The sequence below is a fragment of the Trachypithecus francoisi genome, unplaced genomic scaffold (assembly GCF_009764315.1).
Source record: "Trachypithecus francoisi isolate TF-2019V2 unplaced genomic scaffold, Tfra_2.0 Lachesis_group15, whole genome shotgun sequence".
Lineage (NCBI taxonomy): Eukaryota > Metazoa > Chordata > Mammalia > Primates > Cercopithecidae > Trachypithecus > Trachypithecus francoisi.
In genome coordinates, this window is record NW_022681460.1 from 86221953 (window position 1) to 86245341 (window position 23389).

Genomic DNA, 23389 nt, shown 5'->3' on the forward strand with positions numbered 1-23389 from the left:
ATGATTAAAGGCCAGGGCCAGGTTTCTGGAGACAGGAGTAAACAAGCTATTCACATAAACTCTCCTGCATTATTTTTACCTACGTCTCGCCCTTTGCCCCAGAGTAAGAACTGCCGCCTTTGGCTCATTCTTCGCAGAAGCTCCTGGCCTTCCAAGAAGATTTGCATCTTTCTATAGTTTTTATAATTTTTCCCACCACACTGACCAAACTCCTTACACCTATGGACATCACATCTGTAATCAAGGATTCATTAAGAAGATTCTGGTGGGCCATGTTATGACCACCATAAAAACAGTATGAATAATATGAAAAATCAGTAGGTGCTTGCTTCTGATAACACTGAATGGCTTAAAGCAGAGAATGATAAGCTCAAATGTCTAAATTCTCAATTTAAGCCATGGACTAAAATACAGGGATGTTCTGTTACTGTGATTAAAGAATTCATTATCTTGCAGCTGTCAGGCTACAATAATCAAAACCCAAACTCAGATTTTGATCCTGAAGGGTGCCTAATTCTACATCAATTAACTTTTCCACTATGTATGTCACGTACATGGAATTGTAGGCGTTGGTCAGAAAAGAGTAGGTCCCTGGCTGTGAAAGGACTCAGATACTTGAGTAGCCCAAATCCCCATCCCTTATGGAGTTTCTGTTTCCCAAAGGAATAATCTCCCCTCTTTGGTCTGATAAGACATTTCTTTTCTTTCTTGAAGACTCTTGTTCTCGCCTGAGATAGTATCCTGAAAGATGAAAACTATTCTCCAAGTTCCCTACCTATCTTATACTTCACTTTGCTTAGAGGAATAACTAAAGTTAAATCCCAGCATGATCTGGGGACATATAATGAAGTCACTCTTTGGGTAAGAATGTTTACAACAATAAGAATAACAGAACTTGGCTAATTCTTTGCAGAAAAAAAATCTTTGGCGTATGTGCAGGAATGACTTTGTTCTTAACCGTTAGGGAGGAGTATAATCATATATCTGCCGCATTTTTTTTTTTTGACATGAATGGCTTAGCAGATATTTTGCATTCAGATCAAGCCTGAGCAGCTATATGTGGTTCCAACAATTTGTTTGGCTGGTTAAGCCCAACCTGGTCTCAAATCTGGACCACAACCTTTTGGGCCCAGTGATGATAAGAAGGAATGTATTCCAAACTTCAAGCCGTGAGAAATACCAAGTGATGTTTTGTGAGCATCTTGTCTGACTATATCCTGAGTATAACCCCCTAAGCAGCCTCAAATCCACTCCCTTCACTGAGATCTTCGGACATACATTGGTAAAGGAAATGCCATTTCTGGGATGGGCCATTTTTGGAAGACTGGGGATTCTGATAGGAGACCACACAGTTGAAATAGGCTACCTGATTTCAGTGTTAACAAGAGGATCCAGGGGTGGCAGAGGCCAAGTAGCTCCACAAAAGACAAAATCTCTTCACAGTGATAAAATGGGCATTATTTCCATAATTATCGGTAGGGTCAGCATGCTAATCTAAATGTTCTGACTCAAACAGATTTTCAATAGAGATTATTGATATTAGGGTCTCTGGGACCAAACTAGACAGATTATACAGGTCTGAAGACTAAAGGATAATTACTCCTAAAAATCTGGAAATCTGCTTGCAGTTTTTGTTTTTTAACTTCTCATCCTTGCATGCTTGGTTAAGTTGGTTGAGAACAAGACCTTGGCCTCAGTTAGTACCACCAGGGACTCAGCTACCTCAGTTTGTAAGTTTTAGATAGTTCCACAAAACAGAGAGCTCCTGCAAACTGCTGACTGAAGCAGAAGGACCTGGGAATGCACTGAGGAGGAGGAGGGTCTGTGTCCCTGTGCATCACAGCTAGGGAATTGCATGTGACTCAGTTTGGCACTTAGGTAGTCTCTCTGGAACTTCTACCTTGAAAGATGACTCAAGAATCTGGAGATGGAATAGATTCATTCATCTCAGTAGTAGTGATGGTCATCTGTGTCTTGGGCTGATGCTGCTCTGTAACCTGGTCTGAAATTCCTGTAGCCTAGCAGGAATCCTTGGTTACTTCTTGTTTTCCAAATAAGACTATTTTCTCCAGCCTTGCTTCAATTCCATGAGCTCTCAATTTTTCCATTACACTGCCTTTTGCTTAAGATAGCCAGATTTAGGTTCTGTTGCTCCAACCAAAAATGCAGTTAATTAAATGCAAAAGATAATTTTAGTTTTTTTAAATGTAAACAATGATTGTAGTTGAAAGTATCTCTTTGCCAAAGTTGAAAATTTTAATTTATTTTCTAAGAGGTCTTCAAATACTGTGGAGAATCGAGTTATCTGAGTTCAACTGAATATTGTTTTATATTTCTGGGATTTCATGTTTCTAATTTCACCTTTTCTCTTTCTCAGTACATTATCATACTCATCAGAGAATCAGAAGTACAGAATATCACATTTCCGTGTTATCACATTGTTGACGAAATTCTTTCCCAGAGGCATTAAAAAAAAAAGCCAAGTATTTACTTTCAGTTCTGGAACTGGAGTGTATGACTGGATTGATCACTTGTGATGTATAACCTCAAGCCTAATACTAATTAGTTCACCGGTTCAGTTGCACCTTTCATGAAATGGAGAATTTCATAGCATGCATTCTTCCAAACACATCCCTCATAATTCTTTTTTGAATTTTTAAAGCATCCGTAGATATGCATACAAATTTAATAAATGTTTCTCTACTCAAATGCATTGTACTAATCACATCAAAAGGATCAAGTCTGAAGTTTTATGTTTGTATTTCCTTTCAGATAGCTTTTTACCTGTGAAATGTTTACACTTTTCCTCCCTGTTTTAAGGATAAATAACAGACCTGTTTTCCTTAGGCTTACACTGAGGCATCTCTGAGAATAAAACAACAGGGAGATATGTACTGTTTAGACGCATGACTCTCAGATTTTTGTTGAATGGCTTACTTTCTGGATTCATTCAGAAACCTATGGACAAATAGTGCCTTTTTTTCTTTGCTTGTTTGCTTGTTGTTTTTTCTTCCTCTAGCTCCCTCGTCTCCTTCTTTTTTGATCTTAAATTCCTCTTCTTGTACTTACTAGCTTGAACTGGAATATGGGTGTTTTCAAGCAGTACAACACCATAAACCCATTTAGAAATGAATGGTATGACACTTCTTTGCTTACTCAGAGCATCAACCACAGCTCTGAGTTGGAGAAGAGAATGTGCCAACATAAAAATTTTGTGTAGTTGGTTTTCTGTCTTGTTCTCTGTGCCTCAGAGCCTGCTGTTAACCTGAGTAGGCTCTGCTAGAGGAGAGCCCGTAATATAGGGACCTCTCTAGGGTCACCTGCTGCCCTTTTCCTAAATTGGTGACTTGCCTCTGAATGCAAGCCCTACAGAAAGAGCTCTTCTGTGTGATGACAGACTGTACTGGTGCTCATGTGGCCTGCCTCTTTGCTTGTATCTTTGGTTATTGGCCATTTCTGGATTCTCCTATTCCTGCTCTGGCTAAAGGTAGGACACAATGTTACTGCGTGTTGGATTCCCTGAGAGTGAGATGGCTTATCTGGATTTTTTCCTTTAGTGGGTGGTTAGACTTTGTAGATTCTATATTCCTTTTGCCAGACTGGACTTTCTCTTCCACCTGAAGCTGAGTTTGTCTGTTCTATATGTCTCTGTCCCAGCAGTTTTGTTGATGTCCAAGTTCCAGCTGCTCCTAGCCTGTCCTGTTCAGCTACTGTTGGCCAGGTGGTGCCAGGTCATGCCCTGGAAGAAGGAAAAATTCCTCTATAGCATCCACTTTTTTCTAGGTTATATTTTGGTGATTTTTCTGTGCTTTGATTTTCCCTGAGCATCAAGCCCTTTGATAACCAGATGCCACTCATGTTTATATGCAAATCAACCCGCAACCCTAGCGGCCTTCAGTATATAACTTTAGACTCTTATGGAGTTCCTTAGCAGGGTCTTCCTAGGAATTAACTCTGCTTTCTATTGCATTATCATCCGTGTTTAATCTCTGTCATGCTGTGATCCTCCAGGAAAGCAGTGTGTTTTCCCATGGGACTCTGGATTGAGGTCCCTCTTGCCACTAGCCCATCTGCCACATTCATCTTCCTCAAGAATGTGGCTTGATTCTGCCAGACCCCTGGCAGGTGGAAAATGACTTCCCATAACCCACAGAATAGCATTCTGAATCCTTAGGATGACCTACACATCCCCTCACAGGATGCCTCAATTTGCCTACCCAAGATATTTCTAACAACTCCTCTGGCAGTCCCTGGTGATAGAGATGAACTGAATAATTGGATTATGCCCTCTTCCACTCCATGGTTTCTGCACACTGTCAGCTCCATGCTCTTCCCTAAGAAAATTCTACTCATCCTTCAAGGTCCATCTCAAATTCTCTGAAGATTTCCTTAATCTCTGCAACTAGAGATGGTCTCATGCTCCTTTAAACTTGATGATATTTTTGGTCAGGCATCGTTGCTCATGCCTGTAATTCCAGCACTTTGGGAGGCTGAGGTGGGTGGATCACCTGAGGTCAGGAGTTCAAGACCAGCCTGGCCAACATGGTGAAACCCTGTCTCTATTAAAAATACAAAAAATGAGCTGGGCGTGGTGGCGCATGCTTGCAATCTCAGCACTCGGGAGGCTGAGGCAGAAGAATCACTTGAACCTGGGAGGCAGAGGTTGCAGTAAGCCGAGATTGTCCTACTACACTCTAGCCGGGGCAACAGAGTGAGACTCCGTCTCAAAAACAAACAAACGAACAACAAAAAAAGATGATTTTTTTGTTGTTGAATTTTTGTTTTTGCATTATGTCTTGAATTATAGTTATTTGTGTATTTAATTTCTCATTTTTAAAAATTCTTAACAAAATTTTGTGGATATATAGTAGTTGTATATATTTATGAGATAAATAAGATGTTTTGATACAGGCGTGCAATGTGAAATAAGCACATCATGGAGAATGGGATATCCATCCTGTTAAGCATTTATCCTTTGAGTTAAAACAATCCATATACAATTAAGTTATTATTGACAACTGTCACCCTATTGTGCTATCAAACAGTAGGTCTCATTCATTCATTCTTTTTTTTTTTTTTTTTTTTGAGATGGAGTCTCACTCTGTCGCCCAGGCTGGAGTGCAGTGGTGCGATCTCGGCTCACTGCAAGCTCCGCCTCCTGGGTTCATGCCATTCTCCTGCCTCAGCCTCCCAAGTAGCTGGGACTACAGGTGCCCACCACCACGCCCAGCTAATTTTTTGTATTTTTAGTAGAGACGGGGTTTCACCATGTTAGCCATGATGGCATGCTTTCTATTTTTTTGTACCCATTAATCATCTGATAAGGTTTGGCTGTGTCCTCACCCAAATCTCATCTTGAATTCCCAAATTTTATGGGAGGGACCCGGTGGGAGATGATTGAATCATGGGGGCAAGTCTTTCCTATGCTGTTCTCATGATAGTGAATGGGTCTCACGAGATCTGATGGTTTTAAAAACGGGAGTTTCTCTGCATGAGCTCGCTCTCTGCCTGCCACCATCCATGTAAGATGTGACCTACTCCTCCTTGCCTTCTGCCATGATTGTGGGGTCTCCCTGGCCATGTGGAGGTATAAGTTCATTAAACCTCTTTCTTTTGTAAATTGCCCAGCCTTGGGTATGTCTTTATTAGCAGCATGAGAATGGACTTAGTAGAACATCTTTGAGTCTCATTTTTCTGTTGAAAATATTTATATCTTATAATTTTATGGTGTTTTCCAGTGAGTTGTATTGCTGCTTCTTCTTTTTTTTATTTTTATTTTTTTGAGACAAGGTCTCCTTCTGTCACCTAGGCTGGAGTGCAGTACACAATCTCAGCTCACTGCAACCTCCGCCTCCTGGGTTCAAGTGATTCTTGTGCCTCAGCTTCCTGAGTAGCTGAGACTATAGTTACACACCACCATGCCTGGCTAAGTTTTGAATGTTTTGGTAGAGATTGGGTTTCCTCATGTTGGCCAGACTGGTCTTAAACTCTTGACCTCATGTGATCCACCCTCCTCAGCCTCCCAAAGTGCTGGGATTACTGGCGTGAGCCACTGAGCCCGGCCAAGTTGTATTGCTTCTTAAGTAACTTGCATTTGATGTTTCTTAGATAGTTTTAATGGAAATATCATTAAATTGAACCAGTAGCTAATCTACCATAAATAATTTTTCCAGGAATAGATGTTCCATTGTCATCTGGATTCTACTCTTTCTGAAGAAAAGAAAACCATAATTATTATGATTGATCCCTTTATGGGATGAATCTTTTTAAACCCTGGCTGCTCTTAGGAGTTTTTGCTTCATTTTTTTTTTAAGTTTTCTTATAATGTTACCAGTTGTGGTTTTATTTGTTTTTATCCTATTTGGAATTCACTAAGCTTCCCAAATCTCTTTTCGCTTAAATATGGAAACATTTTGGCCCTTGTTTCTTCAAATGTAATTTCTTGCTTGATTTTTTTTCTCTCCTTTCTTGCTGGGGCTCCAGTTACATATATGCTAAGTGCTTGATATTATTCCACAAGTAAATCAGGTTCTGTTTATTTTTTAAAATCTTTACCTTTTTTGTGCTTCAATTTAGATGACTTCTATTCACTTGTCTTCAAATTCACTGATTCTTTTTTTGTGATGGCCAATTTTTAAAATTTTTGCATAATATATGCACATGTTTTGAGGGTACATGTTACAATTTAATACATTCCTGTAATTTGTACAGATCAAATCAGTGTAATTGGGATACCCATCACCTTAAATATTTGTCTTTTCTTTATGCTAGAAACATTCAAATTATTCTCTTCTAGCTGTTTTGAAATATATAATGGATTATTATAAACTGGAGCTGCTTTACTTATCTGTCAAACACTAGGTCTTATTTCTTCTATCAGACTGTTTATCTGTACCCATTAATCAACTTCTCTTCATCTTCCCCTTATCGTTCCCAGGTTCTGGTAAGCACCAGTCTACTCTTTAGCTTCATGAGACCCACTGTTATAGCTCCCAAATGTGAGTGAGAACATGCAATATTTGTCTTTCTGTGTGTAGCTTATTTCACTTAAAATAATGACCTCTAGGTCCATCCCTGTTGCTGTAAATGACAGGACTTTGTTCTTTTTTATGACTAAATAATATTCCATTGTGTATATATAACCAAATTTGTATTTATTCATTCACTGATGGACACAAGTAAATTTCAATATTTTGTGTGTTGTGAATAGTGCTTCAATAAATAAGGGAGTGCTGTTTCTCTGTAATTTACCAGTTGATTTTCTCTTTCCTCCCAACCCCCATTAGGCCACAGTCTCCCTTTGAGCACTAGATGGCGCTTTAAGCACAGGTTTCTCTAGGTTCTAGTAAACAAAGAGCCTTCAGTCCCAAAGGGTAAAGGTCCCAAAGGGAATATCCAGATAGAGTGGGAAGGCTGGCTAGGGTGTCATGCCCAGGGGACCTGGAGGACAAACCTATAGCATGGTGCTGCTGAACAGCCACTCTGATTTGGCCTCTCCTTTGGCTGAATTACAGAGCAGTTTCCAGGCCTAGGATGGTAGTCCTGCCTCCCGTCTTTGTCTTTGGCTGTCCTCAGGGCTATTTCTCCCTTCAGGCACTCCTGCTGATTCCTGGGGCTGAGGCAAGGACAGATCTTCTGCCAGAAAACCCAAGATGATGTGGAAGCCGGTTGTCCATCTTCACCTCACTTTTTCCAATGTAGAAACCATGAGTCAGGGAAAAATTTTCTGTGCACTTGGTGCCAGGCAGATTGGGGAAAGGCTGTCACAGACATGGAAGTCTGATTCTCTTACTGTCTGCTTAGAGATTCTGAGTTTCTTCACTTCTCTGTGGCCTTAGGAACCGTCTCATTCTCATATTTTGGTTTTGAATATTGCTGGTGATAATCTTGGGGCTGTATATTTGTTTTTGGTTTTCTCTTGGGAGAGTGATGCCGGCTAGCTTCTATGCTTCCATTTTGGAACCAGAAATTTCTCAAGAGATCTATTGTACATCATGGTAATTACAGTTAATAACAATATATTGTATATTTGAAAATTGCTAAGAGAGTAGTTTTTAAGTGTCTGTACCTTATAAAAAGGTAAGTATATGAAGTATTGCATATATTAAATAACTTGATTTGGCCATTCCTCAGTGTATACCTGTATTAATACTTCATGTTGCACACCATAAACATATACAGTGTTTTATTGTCAATTATAATAATTAAATAAAGAAAACCCTCAAATAAATTACTATGCTAGGTACTATGAAGCAGTTCAAAATAGAGTAAGTTCTCAAGAAGCTTTCAATTCCATACAGATGATAAGAAAACCAACTTAAAAGATAAATTCAGAAAACAGAACAGCTGTGTTACTGCTTGTTTGTTTTGTCAGACTTGGATCGCTCATCCAACAAATGAGAGTATTAATGCCTATTCCATAGGATCATTGTGAGAAATATGTCAGAATAATGTTTATAAAATGCCTAGGGTAATGTTTGGCGCTTAACTGGCATTCATTAGATGACAGGGTGGCTTGTGGCTGATGTGGCGCCTGCTCTTCCTCCTGTTGGTGATGTTGATGCTCACTGATGAGAGCAGTCAGGAAACCTCCATTTTACACATGATTGAACTTGAAGGATATTATATTTGAATTCTAAATAAATGGGAGTAAGCATTGATGTGTTCTAAAGACCTTCCAGAAAAGAAGGTGTGGGGAGAGAAAATACAGGAAACACCCATTTTGACTTCCTTATAGGTCTGCCCTAAGGAGAAACCATATAACCAGGGCCTGGGGAAGTTGAGTAAGGGATTCAAGACCAAGAGAGGGTTGAACCTCCGTTCACAGCTACACATCTCTTCTTGTGATTTCAGGAATTGAAAGGCCTGAAAGACAAACAAGACAGATATTTTTCTAATCTCTCAGAAGCTGACTCTCCCACAGTCCCCTATACCTAAGCCCAAAGCACAATCCAGTGGAGAGTGGGTAGGGAAACAGATTGGGTCTCTGTTTTTCCCAATCTCTCTTCCTTCGTATATTGTTCTCCATTTCTCTGTTTCACCCAGAAAACCTCCGCTTCTGTACTGTAACCCCCAGATTCTGAACTCAAAACTGACTTATCTTGATACTTGTCCTCACTATCAAGTGCCCCAGAAAGGGGAACATTTTGGGGTGGATTTTTCAATGATGTAAGGGAGGAACATATTTTTCCTCTACTCTCTGAGGTTCAGTGACTGGAGCCCTGCAAATTAGATTGACGAAAGACAAATTAATAGGATAAAAGGCATATAAGTTTTATTGGATTTGTGTGTGTGTGTGTGTGTGTGTGTGTGTGTGACACAGGGGCCTTCCTAGAAAAGACATGAAAATCTCAAGAAACAGATAGACCTGAGAGCTTATATACCCATTTAACAAAGAGTCATAAATTGTGGAGGCATGTCAGGGCAAAGGAAAGGGGTTTTTAGACTTCTAGGGGCTGAAAACTGAGGAACGGTAACTACATGGAGGAAACTCGTAGAAGATAAAGGCTATTTAAGCAAGGTTTGTTTGTGCAGATCCATCTCAGTGCCATATTTCCATCTTCTTCATGGCCATAAAACTTCCCTGGGAGAGGAGCTCTATGGCAGTCGTTATTCAGGAGTTTCTGCTTTTAGTCAGATCAGGGAGGCTCTGAGAAAGCGTCTTTCTACATCTGTTGAATCTCACACGTTTTCAGCTCAAAATAATCTTTATGCCAAAGCACATATTTTGGAGTAGCATATTCTGATCCCCTTCAATTACAGTGACATATATAAACAAGACTGAGCATTAAAACTTCTTATTCTTAATTGCCCGTCCAGGCTTACCCCATTATTACCATATACCCCCTATGAAAAGGACAGTAAAATTATCACCAAGATAATATTTTTTGCTGTTGAATGTTATTTTAAGGTGTCTGCAGGGCATATCTTTAGAAGGAGCTTCTAAATGACACCTTTATTAATAAAACCTGAACTAGAGAATGCACGTAAAATCTTTTGGACAGACTCTGTTAAGGTTCTGAGTCCTTTGGTTATTTTGTGTATTTAACCACATAGGCATATGGCATAAGTTCTGAAATTTTAGAGAATAGAGATGCAGAACATAATTTTATTTTATCAAAGTATTTATGTCATTTCTTTTTTCCCTCATAATCTTTTATAGAACTGTAGCTCCAAATTTATTTCTTTAAGTACATTCCTGATATAGAAAGATAAATCATCAAGTAGAGATCAAACATAACCTTTGGAAATTATTTTTCATGCTTAACTTTTAGAAAAAACAGAAGCCAAACTTTTCTTATTTGGATGATACAAATAACCATATCTAAATTCTCAGTTATTTCTGGTTTAGTTTTAGATCTGTATTTAGTTTAGTTATAGTGTTGCATTTTCAAGATAAAACAAAATGACTTGTGCTTTTTAAAATGCTCGTTAGAATTTCCACGTCAAGGTTACTGCATGTCAGTTGTAGTATATGTGTCTTTCTGTATTCCAATATCATCAACATTTTTCTAGTTACCTTACCACTTTGGGTTAAACTCACACTGCAAGTTGCTATGACAACAGAGATTATTGTGAATGCTTAACCCAGTATGCTCTCTGTAAATCATACTTTCAAGGGTAATTTTTCTAAGAAAGCATTGTTTAAATTGCTTTGAAGTTACAGCAATTAAGTCTTTGATTATAAACATCAGAGTGGAAAGAAAAGCAAATTTCGGAACTCCAAAGCAGGTTTATAATGCTAAGAGCAGACAGATACAGTTTTAATGGGTGGGACGCCTCATATTTTGCATATGTTGCTATTGATTTCGGGCAGGGTAATGCAGGCATCTCACTTAAGCCATTTATAGACTGGTAAAATTGTTCACACTGTCCTTTCTTCTATTTAAACTTATCTTCATTATTATGATTTTTCAGTATGTTGTCATGAAAATGGCCTCTTCTGTCCAACTGACATGGAAATAACTGATTTTCTACTGGTAATTTAATTTCATCCATTAAAACTGTGTCTGTCTTAGATTGCCACCTTTGGTTTCAAGTCGTTTTAGATGTGTACGTGGCTGGGTGGTCTCTTGTGAGATTTTTGTCAAATAGGGCTGTGATCGTCTCATATCTCAACTGGGGCTGAAGAATCCACCTCCAGACTCACTCATGTAGTTGCTGACAGACCTCAGTTCCTCAGAAGGAACTGCTGGCCAGAGGCCTCCCTCTCTTCCTCCCTAGTGGGCTTCTCCACAGGCCAGCTTGAAACATGGCAGCTGGCTTCCCCCAGAGCAAATAATCCAAGGAAGAGAGAGTATGACAGAGAGAGAGAGAGAGAGAGAGAGAGAGAGAGAGAGTCAGCCAAGACCACCCAAGACAGAAGCCTCTGTCTTTTTATAACCTCACTTCAGCGACATTTCATCACTTCTGCCATTTTCTATTCATTACATGCTGGTCATTAAGGCCACCCTATACTTGTGCGGAGGGAAATTAAGTTCCACCTCTAGAAAGTAAGAGTATTAAAGAATTATAGACCTATTTTTAAAAACCACAACAGCAGAACTATGTGAAATGTTAATTATTATTTCTCCACTGATGCTTTTACCAAATTTACATCTACTGTGGCTATATAATCCTTTAAGACATTAATTGGTTTTTGTGGTTCTTTTATATTTCTCTATTTCTCTTTTCATTTTCTCTTTTAGGAAGTAGCTAATCAGCCTGTTGCCTCTAGGGATTTATGTGGCTGAAGGGAAAACAGTACTGGCTTACAAGTATTCCTGGTTTTTGCTTTACAAAAGCCTAATCACTTAGAAAAACAATGAGTATTTTCATAGACGCTAAGAAGGGTGGGTTATTTGTGGGAACAACCAGCATATTTGGTAGGTGAATATAGGAGGGGAAAAAAAAGAAAGGAAGCTTCTAGAGGGCATGAGAGACCTGGAAATCTGCACCAAGCTTTCTAACCCATCACCTAGTCGGGTCTCTCATGAGAAGCCAGAGAGGTATGGTTATGCAGCTTATCTGGAAGAGGGATCTAGGTTACCTCCCAGAAGATCCCCACAGCTGTGGGTGGCAGAGAGAGCTCAGAGAGCCTCCAGACCCAAGAGGGCCAAGCAGACAAGGGCAGTGACATGTGGGAACCACCACCATCCTTTTAGTCATGTGTAAAAATACAGAAAGATCAACATAACCTAGGGATGCCCCAGTGAAATGGGGGCCTAGGGCCAGAAATTGAGTTATAGAAAATTAAAAAATATTTCCTTCAGCCTTGAGTTGTGACCAAATCCTTGACAACCACACTTCTGTAGTACCAGGCCTTGGCCTGGCCTGTGCCAGGGCCTTCCTGTGGAATCTCCACTGATCGTTCCTGCAACCCCTTACACTTAACCAGGTTCTGCAACTTAACCAAACTCTGAGGGCCGGTAAAAGGCAGGACTAGGACCTCAACTCCAAGGACCGGACCTTTACATGAAACTGGATGGAGATTAAGAGCTTTAAAAGTACTTATTAAATATGTATCACTCATCCATGAGAACTCCTGAAGACCAAAAAGGATTTCAAATACAAGTGACTGTGCACAAATAGAAAAGGAGGCCGGATGATGGTTCCTGGCTGAAAAGTTCCACTCTGGGTTAGGGCAGTGAGCACATGTGTAACTATTTCCATGTACCTGTCTCCCCATTAGACTGAAGAGCCTTCAGGGCAGAGACTGGGTTATAGTTAATTCTTTTCCCTCAACACCCATCATAGTTGGAGTTGAGTGCTCTGAATGGCTTTGTTGTCATTATTTTCCAGCCTGATCACTTTGTAATTCCTCAAATGTTTTACTATGCTTCTGAAGGGGAGAGGAGGAAGAGGCTAAATAGTAATGTGTATTTATGTACACATATGTAATTTTTCTGAGTGATTGCCCATTAATATGAATATGAACAATAAAAATATTTTTTTTCTAGCATTCTATCCATTGGAAATAGCTATGATCTCCTTTAACTCTGATATTTGACTCACTAGAACATATCTTCATTTATCATATAAGTTGGAGCTTGCTGTACATTAAAATAGAGATCGAGAGGCTGGGTGCGGTAGCTCATGCCTGTAATCCAGGCACTTTGGGAAGCAGAGGCAGATGGATCGCTTTGAGCTTAGAAGTTTGAAACCAGTCTAGGCAACACGGCAAAACCCAGTCTCTACAGAAACACAAAAATTAGCCAGGTGGTGGCCCGTACCTGTGGTCCCAGCCTGGATGACAGAGGTTAAAAAAAAAAAAAAAAAAAAAGAGAGAGAGATTGAGAAGAGAAGATATGTTACATAGAATAGAGATAAATATGGAGCTAGAGATCTGGTTAATAAAATGTTAAATAAAATGACTTTTATTATATCAGGTTACTTTACATGTTTTAGTAAAACAACGATTCATCACAACCCAACTTTATTTAGAGCCTGTTACTGCTGTTCTCTTATTTTACCTTAAAGAGAAAAATCTCATTCTTTCTCTCTCTCACATGCATATACATATGTACACACATAAAAGGACTACAAATATTTTCTTTCTTAAATATTTTTCTGATTACAAAAGTAAATATTCTGAGGGCCAAAAATGTCAAAAATCCAGAAAAGCCAAAAGAAGAGGGAAGAAATCATTTAATCACCCAGAGATAGATATTTCTAACCTTTTCCTGATACTAGTTGAAATTATATAGTATATGTAATTTTGTATTCTCATTGACATCTTAACATACATTTTCTTCTTCATTAAGAACTCTTCAGATATATTACTAAATCAAGAAAGTTAATCAGGCTTAAAACAAAAATAATTCCTTCGTTTATGCTTTTAGCCAGAACATAAAAAGAATTTGAATACCTTGATTCCCTGAGTGTGTAGGAACATTTTTATATGTTGTCAGTTGCATGCGCTTCTGCTTGACTCAACAAATGTTTATTGAACACCTAATGTATGAGAGGTATACAAAAGAGTTTCATAGGTTCTGCCCCTGACACTCAGGACTGAAAATTTAGTTGAAAAGGCAAAATTTTGCCCTCTTCTTTTCCTTTCTCCGCCATCGTGGTGTGTTCTTGCCTCCACTTCTCGCCATGTCTTCTCACAAGACTTTCAGGATTAAGTGATTCCTGGCCAAGAAACAAAAGCAAAATCGTCCCATTCCCCAGTGGATTCGGATGAAAACTGGAAATAAAATAAGGTACAACTCCAAAAGGAGACATTGGAGAAGAACCAAGCTGGGTCTATAAGGAATTGCACATGAGATGGCACATATATTTGTGCTGTCTGAAGGTCACGATCACATTACCATATCAAACTGAAAATGTCACCACTCTCTGGAGAGTTCGACGTATTTTCCTCTCTGAATCTATTATGAATGTGTTGGTTGGCTGGGTTCAGTAATATATGTGAGGCCTTTCATTTCCAAAAAAAAAAGAAAAGGCAAAATTTTAATACGCCAAAGAGTTATATAATAATGCAAACAATAGATAACAGGACTCCAGAGATGACAGCCGTGGAGGGCAAGGATACAATTATAGGCATAATCACAAGCCAGCCTGTCAGGGTATACATCCACTCACGTAGGACCTTTCTGCAAATCTACTCTTCCCCAGTTCCTTGAAGAAGCATGCAAACAGTAGGAGAACAAGAATAGGCACAGCCCTTGAGTATGACAGCAGGGATGGGACAGTGGGAGATTATTATTTACTTTCTTTTTGTCCACATTCCTTCCATTAATTGGCACAACAGGTTGAAGACGCATGGAAATCTAGATTGTAAACCAACAGTAAAACCATGCATTCGTGATTGAAAATACACAAAAGGATAAGCTACTGTTACGGATTCCACTTAAGTACATTGACTACTCCCAAGGTTAATGCAGATCAGTTTTCCTTAATTTCTTAATGTAAACATGTGGTCTTCTCTGAACTCAGAATGGCTTTAGGTCTTTTCTAAAAGTATGGAAAATATATTTCTAATGTGTTTCAAATAACTGAAAAGAATATTTTTTAAAAATTCTTTGAGAAGCTAAAAATCAATGTAGAAACTTTAAAAGATGATTTTTTTTCAGGAAAAGAATTGAAAACTGGCTTGAACAAACACTGTTGCTGATTAATTATTATAGTTAGAGTCACAGTCATTACAATTAAACTGTAACCACATCACACTCAATATGAGCATCAACAGAAGCAGCAAGAAATTGACACTTAATGTGTTATCTTTTTGTCTTCAGCTTTCCGAGCTTCCCTGCAGAGTTGGAGTCAAATACCGGGTCTACGACACATTAAGAATTATCAGCAGTGTTTATAATCCCTGTGAAACACGGGTAAGATTTTTCTTGCTTAACATCCTTTACAAACTGTAATTTCCATGAAGTTAAAGTATTTTACACTGTGACCTTGAGCATCAAGTCATGGCCTTAGCAAATGAAAAATTATGCTATTGCATAATGTCTAGAAATGCAACGTGAACATATTAGCAATGAATCTTGTTTCACATCATTAAGTAATTGTTGCAGATTGTCTTTACATTGTATTATCACCCAAAAGATGCAGCACAGAAAAAATAGGACCATTCCGAGACTCAGTAGCCAAAGTGACAACTATAAAGCGAATTTCATTTATGATATTTATCTATGCTTACTGCTGTACATATTCAATTTTTTGTATTAGAAGGACGACTAGAAAAGACACCTGAATGGATAGGAAAAGAGTTTCAGTGCTTTTATTGATCCATTAATTCTAAAGTGAGCAATACTGCCTTGATGTCTAGATGGTAACCTCTTCTGAAGGAGACTGCCACAGCTGTGGCCCCCACCCTCTGTTCTGCATCCATTCGGAAATTGCACCTCCTCAATGCACTAGGGTAAAAGTAGGAGGAGATGAGTTGACATGATGGAGGGAGGATTTCCCACAATTTTGTAGATTCTGAGAGAAACAAAAAGCTTGGTATAAGCACAGTTAGCCTTTGTGTCCATGGGTTCTGCATCTGTGAATTCAACCAACTGCAAATTGATTTTTTTTTAAAGGATAGTTGTGTCTGTAGTGAACTGTGCAGACTTTTTTCCTTATCATTTTTCCCTAGATAATACAGAACTACTATTTACATAGTATTTACTTTGCATTAGGTATTACATGTAATCCAGAGAGACTGAAAATATATGGGAGGATGTACATAGGTTATACACAAACACTATGGCCATTTTATATCAGGAACTTGAGCATCTGAGAATTTGCTATCTGTGAGGGGTTCTGTAACCAATCCCTCATGGATATTGAGGAATGACTATATTTTTTTCTACTATTACAACTATATACTTTTTTCTCGTATCACATTTATTCAGATTATCAGGTTTAAAGGAAGTAGAGCCAGGGGAAAATATCCCATCTCAGCACTGCAGAGTCACCCTGGAACAAGATGAGTATTCCAAGGTCCAGATATTAGGGTGGAAGGTGTATATGTTGACTTTGTCCACGCGTGGATTGCTTGTTTCAAGGATTAATTTTAAAACTTGCCTAGGGCTTTTATCCTTAAGATTCAGAGTAAGAGTAAACTTAAAAATATATATAGTGCATGAGCCAAACATTTTCAGAATTGTTTGGTATCCTCAATAGATTGCAAAAATACACTGCCTATATGGAAGAGGAGCCAAGAGACATAGAAAACCAACCGGGATAAAGGGAAAATTAGAATTAAATGAAAAAAGAAAGTTCATCTAAAATTGGCGGGGGTAGTAAAGAATGTCAAGAAAATAAAATTAAAATAGAAGTAAAATTTACCTTTTTGTCAGTAAAAAGCAGAGCTCAGAAGAACAGTGAATCAGTGATATGGAGAACAAACTTAAGAAGATCTCCCAGATTGCAAAAGAAAGGGCAAAAGAGGTTTTTGAACATTAGAGGATAATAGTCATTTGGAACATAGAGACAAGATGTTTTGTAAGGATTATATTTGTATTTCTGAGAAAGAAACAAGAAAATAAGTGTATCAAGAGCAGTAAATGGGCAGATGTGGTGGTTCACACTTTTAATCCCAGCACTTAGGGAGGCCAAGGCAGGCCGATCACTTGAGCCCAGGAGTTCGAGACCAGCCTGGGCAACATAGGGCAGATATCCTGTATCTACAAAACAAAAACAAAAACAAAAAAACAAACAAAGAAACAAATATATATAAGTTAATGAGCCTGATGTGGTGATGCATGCCTGTAGTCCCAGCTACTCAGGGGCTGAGGTGAGAGGATCACTCGAGCCCAGGAGATCAAAGTTGCAATGAACCATGATTGTGCCACTGCACTCCAGCCTGGGTGGCAGAATAAGACCCTGTCTCAAAAGAAAAATAAGGAGTGAAGGCACAAAATTAAAGATATTTTTGAAATTGATAAAATTCCTTAAAGGAGTTTACTGAGATCTAAGCCAAATCAATTAAATGAGAGTGCTACATCCTGAGGAAAAATTTCAACCATTTCTATATAATTAAACCAAATTATATGTGATCCCCAACCTTTCCCACATACATTCAGCTGTTGCTTTTCTTTGTAACATTCAGGAGTTCATTTTAGAGGGTGTTAGATTCCAAGCCAGATGTTATTCCCTCTCTGATTGGCTAGGATTGCATAGCAAAATATTCTTCTCAATCTTGGCATAAATTCCATCAATCAAGAAGTGAAGCACTGCAGTCAAAAACGAGCACTCCAAGATTGTCACATTTTCTAGAAAAATAAATAAACTTTGGTCTTCCCGTGGCTCAGAAAACCCACTATGGCCCAGGCACCATTGGCATGGCAATACTTGTCTTTGAAACAGCATATTGAACCCATTCAGCTGAGGGCTGGTGAGGGTATCATGCCTGGTCATGAGAGCACAGGTATGTCACATGCCATTGGGTAGTATTCTTGTTGCATATAAATACCAAAAGATCACCTTAGGATTTAAAAGTGATAGCAGTAGGAGGGAAACAGAAGTGGATCCCCAGTGAAACCCCACCTTCAAACTAAAGACAATTAAAGCCTGAAAACCAAGCCACCAGTTCCGGGTAAAGCCCTGACTGGAGTGAGAGCTTCCTTGATGCCTTTTAGCCAATCAAATGGTGCTTTTTCCAGGATCACCCAGGGACCAGTCAAATACACTCCCCTATTCTGAGCCCATAAAAACCCTGGACTCAGCCGCACAATGGCACTACCTGCCTTGGGTAGAGGCTACCCACATCGGATCCACTCTCAGCTGAGAGCTATTCTGTTGTTCAATAAAACTCTTCTCTGCCTTGTTCACTCTTCAGTCATCCATGTAACCTCATTCTTCTTGGGCATAGGACAAGAACCTGGGACTGCTGAACAGTGGATGTGAAAGGAGCTGTAACTGTGTAGTACTCCTGTCCTCTGCCAGCACGGGGTGTGTGCCCCACATGATGGGAAGTGGCAGTAGGAATGAGCCTGCCCAGGAGCTGTGGGCTGAGGTGGGACAGTGGGACTGAAGGAGCTGGGACCCTGTTCGTTGAAGTGTGTGGATGGTGGGAAAGAATGAACTGCAACATGAACAAGCTGCAACCCTTCTGGGGTCCAGACCTTGGGACTCCCTGAGCCAGAGCTGTGACATGCGTAATACCCCCTTTGCATCTCTGCAGTTGCTGGCATCGCTGAGATTTTCAGATGCCACCGTGTTCCCCTTGTCCAGATGCCAGTGCCCAGGTCAGAAGCTGCTTGTGGTGTGCCTGGTCCAGCTGCAGTCTCACATAGAGCTGGCACCTGTTCTGGGACCTGTAGCTGCCCGCCATGCTGCGGCCACCAGTGCACCTGGCTTGCCCTTGGTGAGTGTGAGATCTGGGTTGATAGCAGGAGCCAAGAGCAACCTGCCAGGCTGAGTGGGCAGAGCAAGTCCAGTGGTGAGCCTGGAGCCAAATGAAGCTCTGACAGGAGCACCACCAACCATGGATATTTCTGGCTGGCAAAGTGGCACCCCAAAGAATCCTTTGTCAATTCAGTTCTTTAGTTTCAATATCAGAATCCAATGACAGTTAATGGATCAAGACAGAAAAATAAAGGGGGGAAAAAAATTTTGAGATCAAGCAGAAATAATCCATTGTTTACAGAGATACAAAAATTACTGACTTAAGATATTTCCCCAGCAACACCCATTAGCAAAAAGATGTGGAGCAATGTCTACAGAATTTACAACAAAAAGATTATGAACTGAGAATGTCTGCAAAGGCATCCTCAGGTATGAAAATGCCCAGAGAGCCTACATGTGCACCTTTCTTGGAAACATTACTTAAAGGATTACTCCAGCCAAGATGAATTACATTTAAAAAAATTCAGCAGTAGTTCAACTTTATAAAGAGACTCTTGAACTTAACTTAGTCTGAATTCCAAATGTAGAAATGGATCACGAGGTCAGGAGATCAAGACCATCCTGGCTAATATGGTGAAACCCCGTCTGTACTAAAAATACAAAAAATAAGCCAGGTGTGGTGGTGGGTGCCTGTAGTCCCAGCTACTCAGGAGGCTGAGGCTGGAGAATGGCATGAACCCAGGAGGCGGAGCTTGCAGTGAGCTGAGATCGTGCCACTGCACTTCAGCCTGGATGACAGAGTGAGACTCCTTCTCAGAAATAAAAATAAAAATAAAAATAAATAAAATTGCATAGGTGGTGTCATGAGTATTGAATAGTCTGGGGACAAACCTTCACAGAGTTGGACTCTCTCAAATATTTCTCTTCTGCTTCTGCATTTCCCACAACAATTCCAGAAAATGTGTTTCCTGAGTGACATTCTTCACCCCAGAGTTAGGGGGAATCCTTCACTATATTGGATGATCTTTTAAAACATTGCTTGATGAGGCTGGGTTCCAGTTCTTGCTAACAGTAGCTAAATGCAGTTATGACACTGAACTAGGAAAAGCAACAAAACCAGAAGTTTCTTTTCTCCAAACTCTGTCTCCTCACCCCTCAATACACATAACAGAGTTTCCCAGAAAAATAGTGGAAACCATTCTTATTGCCAAATAATCTGGAGACATTTTCTATTTCCTTAGAGGTCATTTTTAATGACCTGAATAATTTACTTTTTCTAAGTAGAAAAGTTAAATAAATATATTATCTGCCACTAGCCTCTCTGCATAGCATCTTCCACCAAAGTTTTACACTATTTCTCTGCTCATTATGACAAAAAATTATTACCTATTGTGTACTTCTAAATATATAAAATATGCAAAGAAAAAAGCTCATATTTAAAATTATGAAAATATTAATAATGGGTTATCTCTGGGTGGGACCCTCGATTATTTTCATCTTCTTTATTTTCCAAATGTTCAATAATGTCATTATATTGCTTTTATAATCAGAAAAAGATGTTTTAAAATCAATTTATGCAATTTTATGTTTTATGTCATATGATTACAATTATTTCAGAATAAATAGCAAAATATCAATACACACATACACACACACACACACACAATTAATAGTGATTATCTCAGGGTGATAAATTATGGGTAGTCACCTCCTCGTGTGTATTAAAAATATGTTCTATAATCATAACAAGTTATCTGATTATAGAAAATGCTATGATAAAACTCAAGGGTACAGGAGAGCTTTGGGGAGCATATATTCACCCATACCATAAAATATTTATTGTGTTGTATTTCTGTTTCACTTTTAGAATTTCATGAACTATAAGACACCCTACAGAATAAGCCACCTGGTGCCCAATCAGATATAATAAAACAGGCAGAAGCAGAAAGGTAACATATGAGGACTGTTTTGTCACCCTGCATGTGTCACAAGAGAGCAAGGACTGTTTTAATTACTAGTCATTTAAATTTCTGATAGATAGTATCACAAAATCTAATCTTGTTAATTTACTTTGGCAGCTTGACACTGGGCTCATTTACAATCCTTTGAGGGAATTGCAAATTTCCCATGCTTGGATTTGGGGTGAAGTGGCATTATTCATATAAGCTGACGTGGTGGAATTCATGGCTAAACATTAGTCAGAATATATTTTTAACCCATCAGAAACCTAAGTCATGAGTTGTAAGGTTTGAAAGAAATACTGCAGTAAAAAAAAAAAAAAAAAAAAAAAAAAACACAGTTTTAAATGTATAAAAATTCAAACATGATTCAACACCTAAACGTACAACTTAAAAGAATAAGGTTCTTTAAGACAGGGCTTAAAGCTTAAGTTCTGTTGCTCAGACTGGAGGGTGTGATGCAATCACAACTCACTGCAGCCTCAAACTCCTGGGCTCCAGTGATCCTTCCACCTCAGCCTCCTGAGCAGCTAGGACTACACTTGCATGCACCAAGCCTGGCTGATTTATTTTTGTGTTTTTATTTTTGGAGAAATGCACGTCTTGCTTTATGTTGCCCAGACTGGTCTCAAACTCCTGATCTCAAGCGATTCTTCCATTTTGGCTTCCCAAAGTACTAGGATTTCCGGCATGAGCCACCATGTCTGGCTATTTACAACTTCTTAATCTAAAATTTTGTCATTGGAATATTTTTACATAGTTATAAGTTATAGTTATGAATGCTAAATTATACTGACCCCTCCCAGAAAATTATCTTGACTACTATTTTGTGAGCAGTGTAGTTTCTTTTAAAACTAAGCTCTTGGCTGGGTGTAGTGGCTCACGCCTGTAATCCCAGCACTTTGGGAGGCCGAGGTGCGTGGATCATTTGAGTTCAGGATTTCAAGACCAGCCTAGCCAACGTGGTGAAACCCTCTCTATCTCTACTGAAAACACAAAAATTAGCTGGATGTGGTGTCAGGTGCCTGTAATCCCAGCAACTCAGGTGGCTGAGGCAGGAGAATCGTTTGAACCCGGGAGGTGGTGGTTGCAGAGAGCCAAGATCGCACCACGGTACTCCAGCGTAGGTGACAGAGGAAGACTGTCTCAAACAAACAATCAACCAAAAAACTAAGCTCTTGGCCAGTTGTGGCTCATGCCTATAATCCCAGCACTTTGTGAGACTGAGGTGAGAGAATTGCTTGAGGCCAGGAGTTCAAGACCAGTCTGGACAACAGTGACCCCATACACACACACACACACACACACACACACACACACAAAGCCTGTCACAATAATGCAAGCTCGTAGTCCTAGCTACTTAGGGGATTGATATGCAAGGATCATTTGAGACCAAGAGTTTGAGTCTCCAGTGAACTGTAATTGTGCCACTGCACTCCAGCCTGGGTGAGACAGCGAGACTGCATCTCTTAAAGTAAATACTAAAAATAAAAATCTAAGCTAATCCAGTCTTAGAATGTAAACTTCACCAACATTGGACGTTTCCTTTTCTTCATTTCACCTCCATCTAGGCCTGCAGTTTGGCACCAGGAGCATTTGGGATTTGAACAAACTCCATGTCTCAGGCATGAGGCAAATGGGGTACCCAGGTCAAGTTAAAAGCAAAAAAAGAAAAAAAAAGTGTGAAAAGAGTAAAAAGTTTTAAAAGTGTATTTGTGGATATTTTGAGAACCAACAGCAAAGACTTTTCAGTCATGCAAGAGATTTTAAACTTCCAGGTTGTGTTTTTACAAACTTCACACAGGTCAAATGTCAAAAAGGCCTTGAGTGAATATTTATCAAGCGTGAATATTCATCTCCAGGGGAGAAAGGATTCGAAGCAAGGGAATTTAAATATTTTCTTTTTCAAAATGCAAATATATCTTTTTCATGGCTGTTGCATCCGTGGGTGGTCCTTTGCATATCAGTACTAGTTTCTTTTCTTGAAAGCCAGTAAAGCACAATTTCATAGAATGATAAAATAGGTAGTAAAGATGATCATATTTCAGATATTTGGATCATAAGGAAATCAACCCATTAAACATAAGACCAGTGGACAAATAAACCTTATACCTAAATAAATGTTGGAGCAAGGTATTTGCTCTCTGATGGGAGTGTTTTCAACTTTATCACCACTGTCTCTGATTTCTAGGCACATCTTGATGTGGTTAACTGTCCGCATATGCTCTTTATTATTCAAAATCAACAACCTGAAAAAGCTGCCAGCACACAGGAAAAAATATGAATTGGTTCATTACATCTGTTCATTTCCTCTTCTGAATTTCTGCTCTCAGAGGACTCTCAGCTAACCTAGGAAGGCAAGGCAGAAGAAAGTACTGACCTTTATCTTCTTAATAAGTAACTGTAAAGCAAACACAGATACAAATAAATAATCAGTTTTATTATTTAGACATCAATATCATCACCTGATTAACTTGAACTATGCAAAGTTCAAGTTCAATCTGCCAGCTTTGAAATTCGTTGTAGGTTTAAGCCTGTCTTTTATTTTATTTTATTTTACTCTGGGTTTGGGGTTTTTGACGTAACAAGTTATCTAACGACCATCTCACTTCTTTGATGCGGTGAAAGCTTTGGCTCAGCTCCTGAGACTTCCAGTGTCCTTGCCA

The 23389-nt window shown here is 39.2% G+C and overlaps 1 pseudogene; it reads left to right on the plus strand.

Moving 5' to 3' along the window:
* The first annotated feature begins 14061 nt into the window (after positions 1-14061).
* On the plus strand, positions 14062-14407 carry LOC117098080 (annotated as a pseudogene).
* Positions 14408-23389: the final 8982 nt, after the last annotated feature.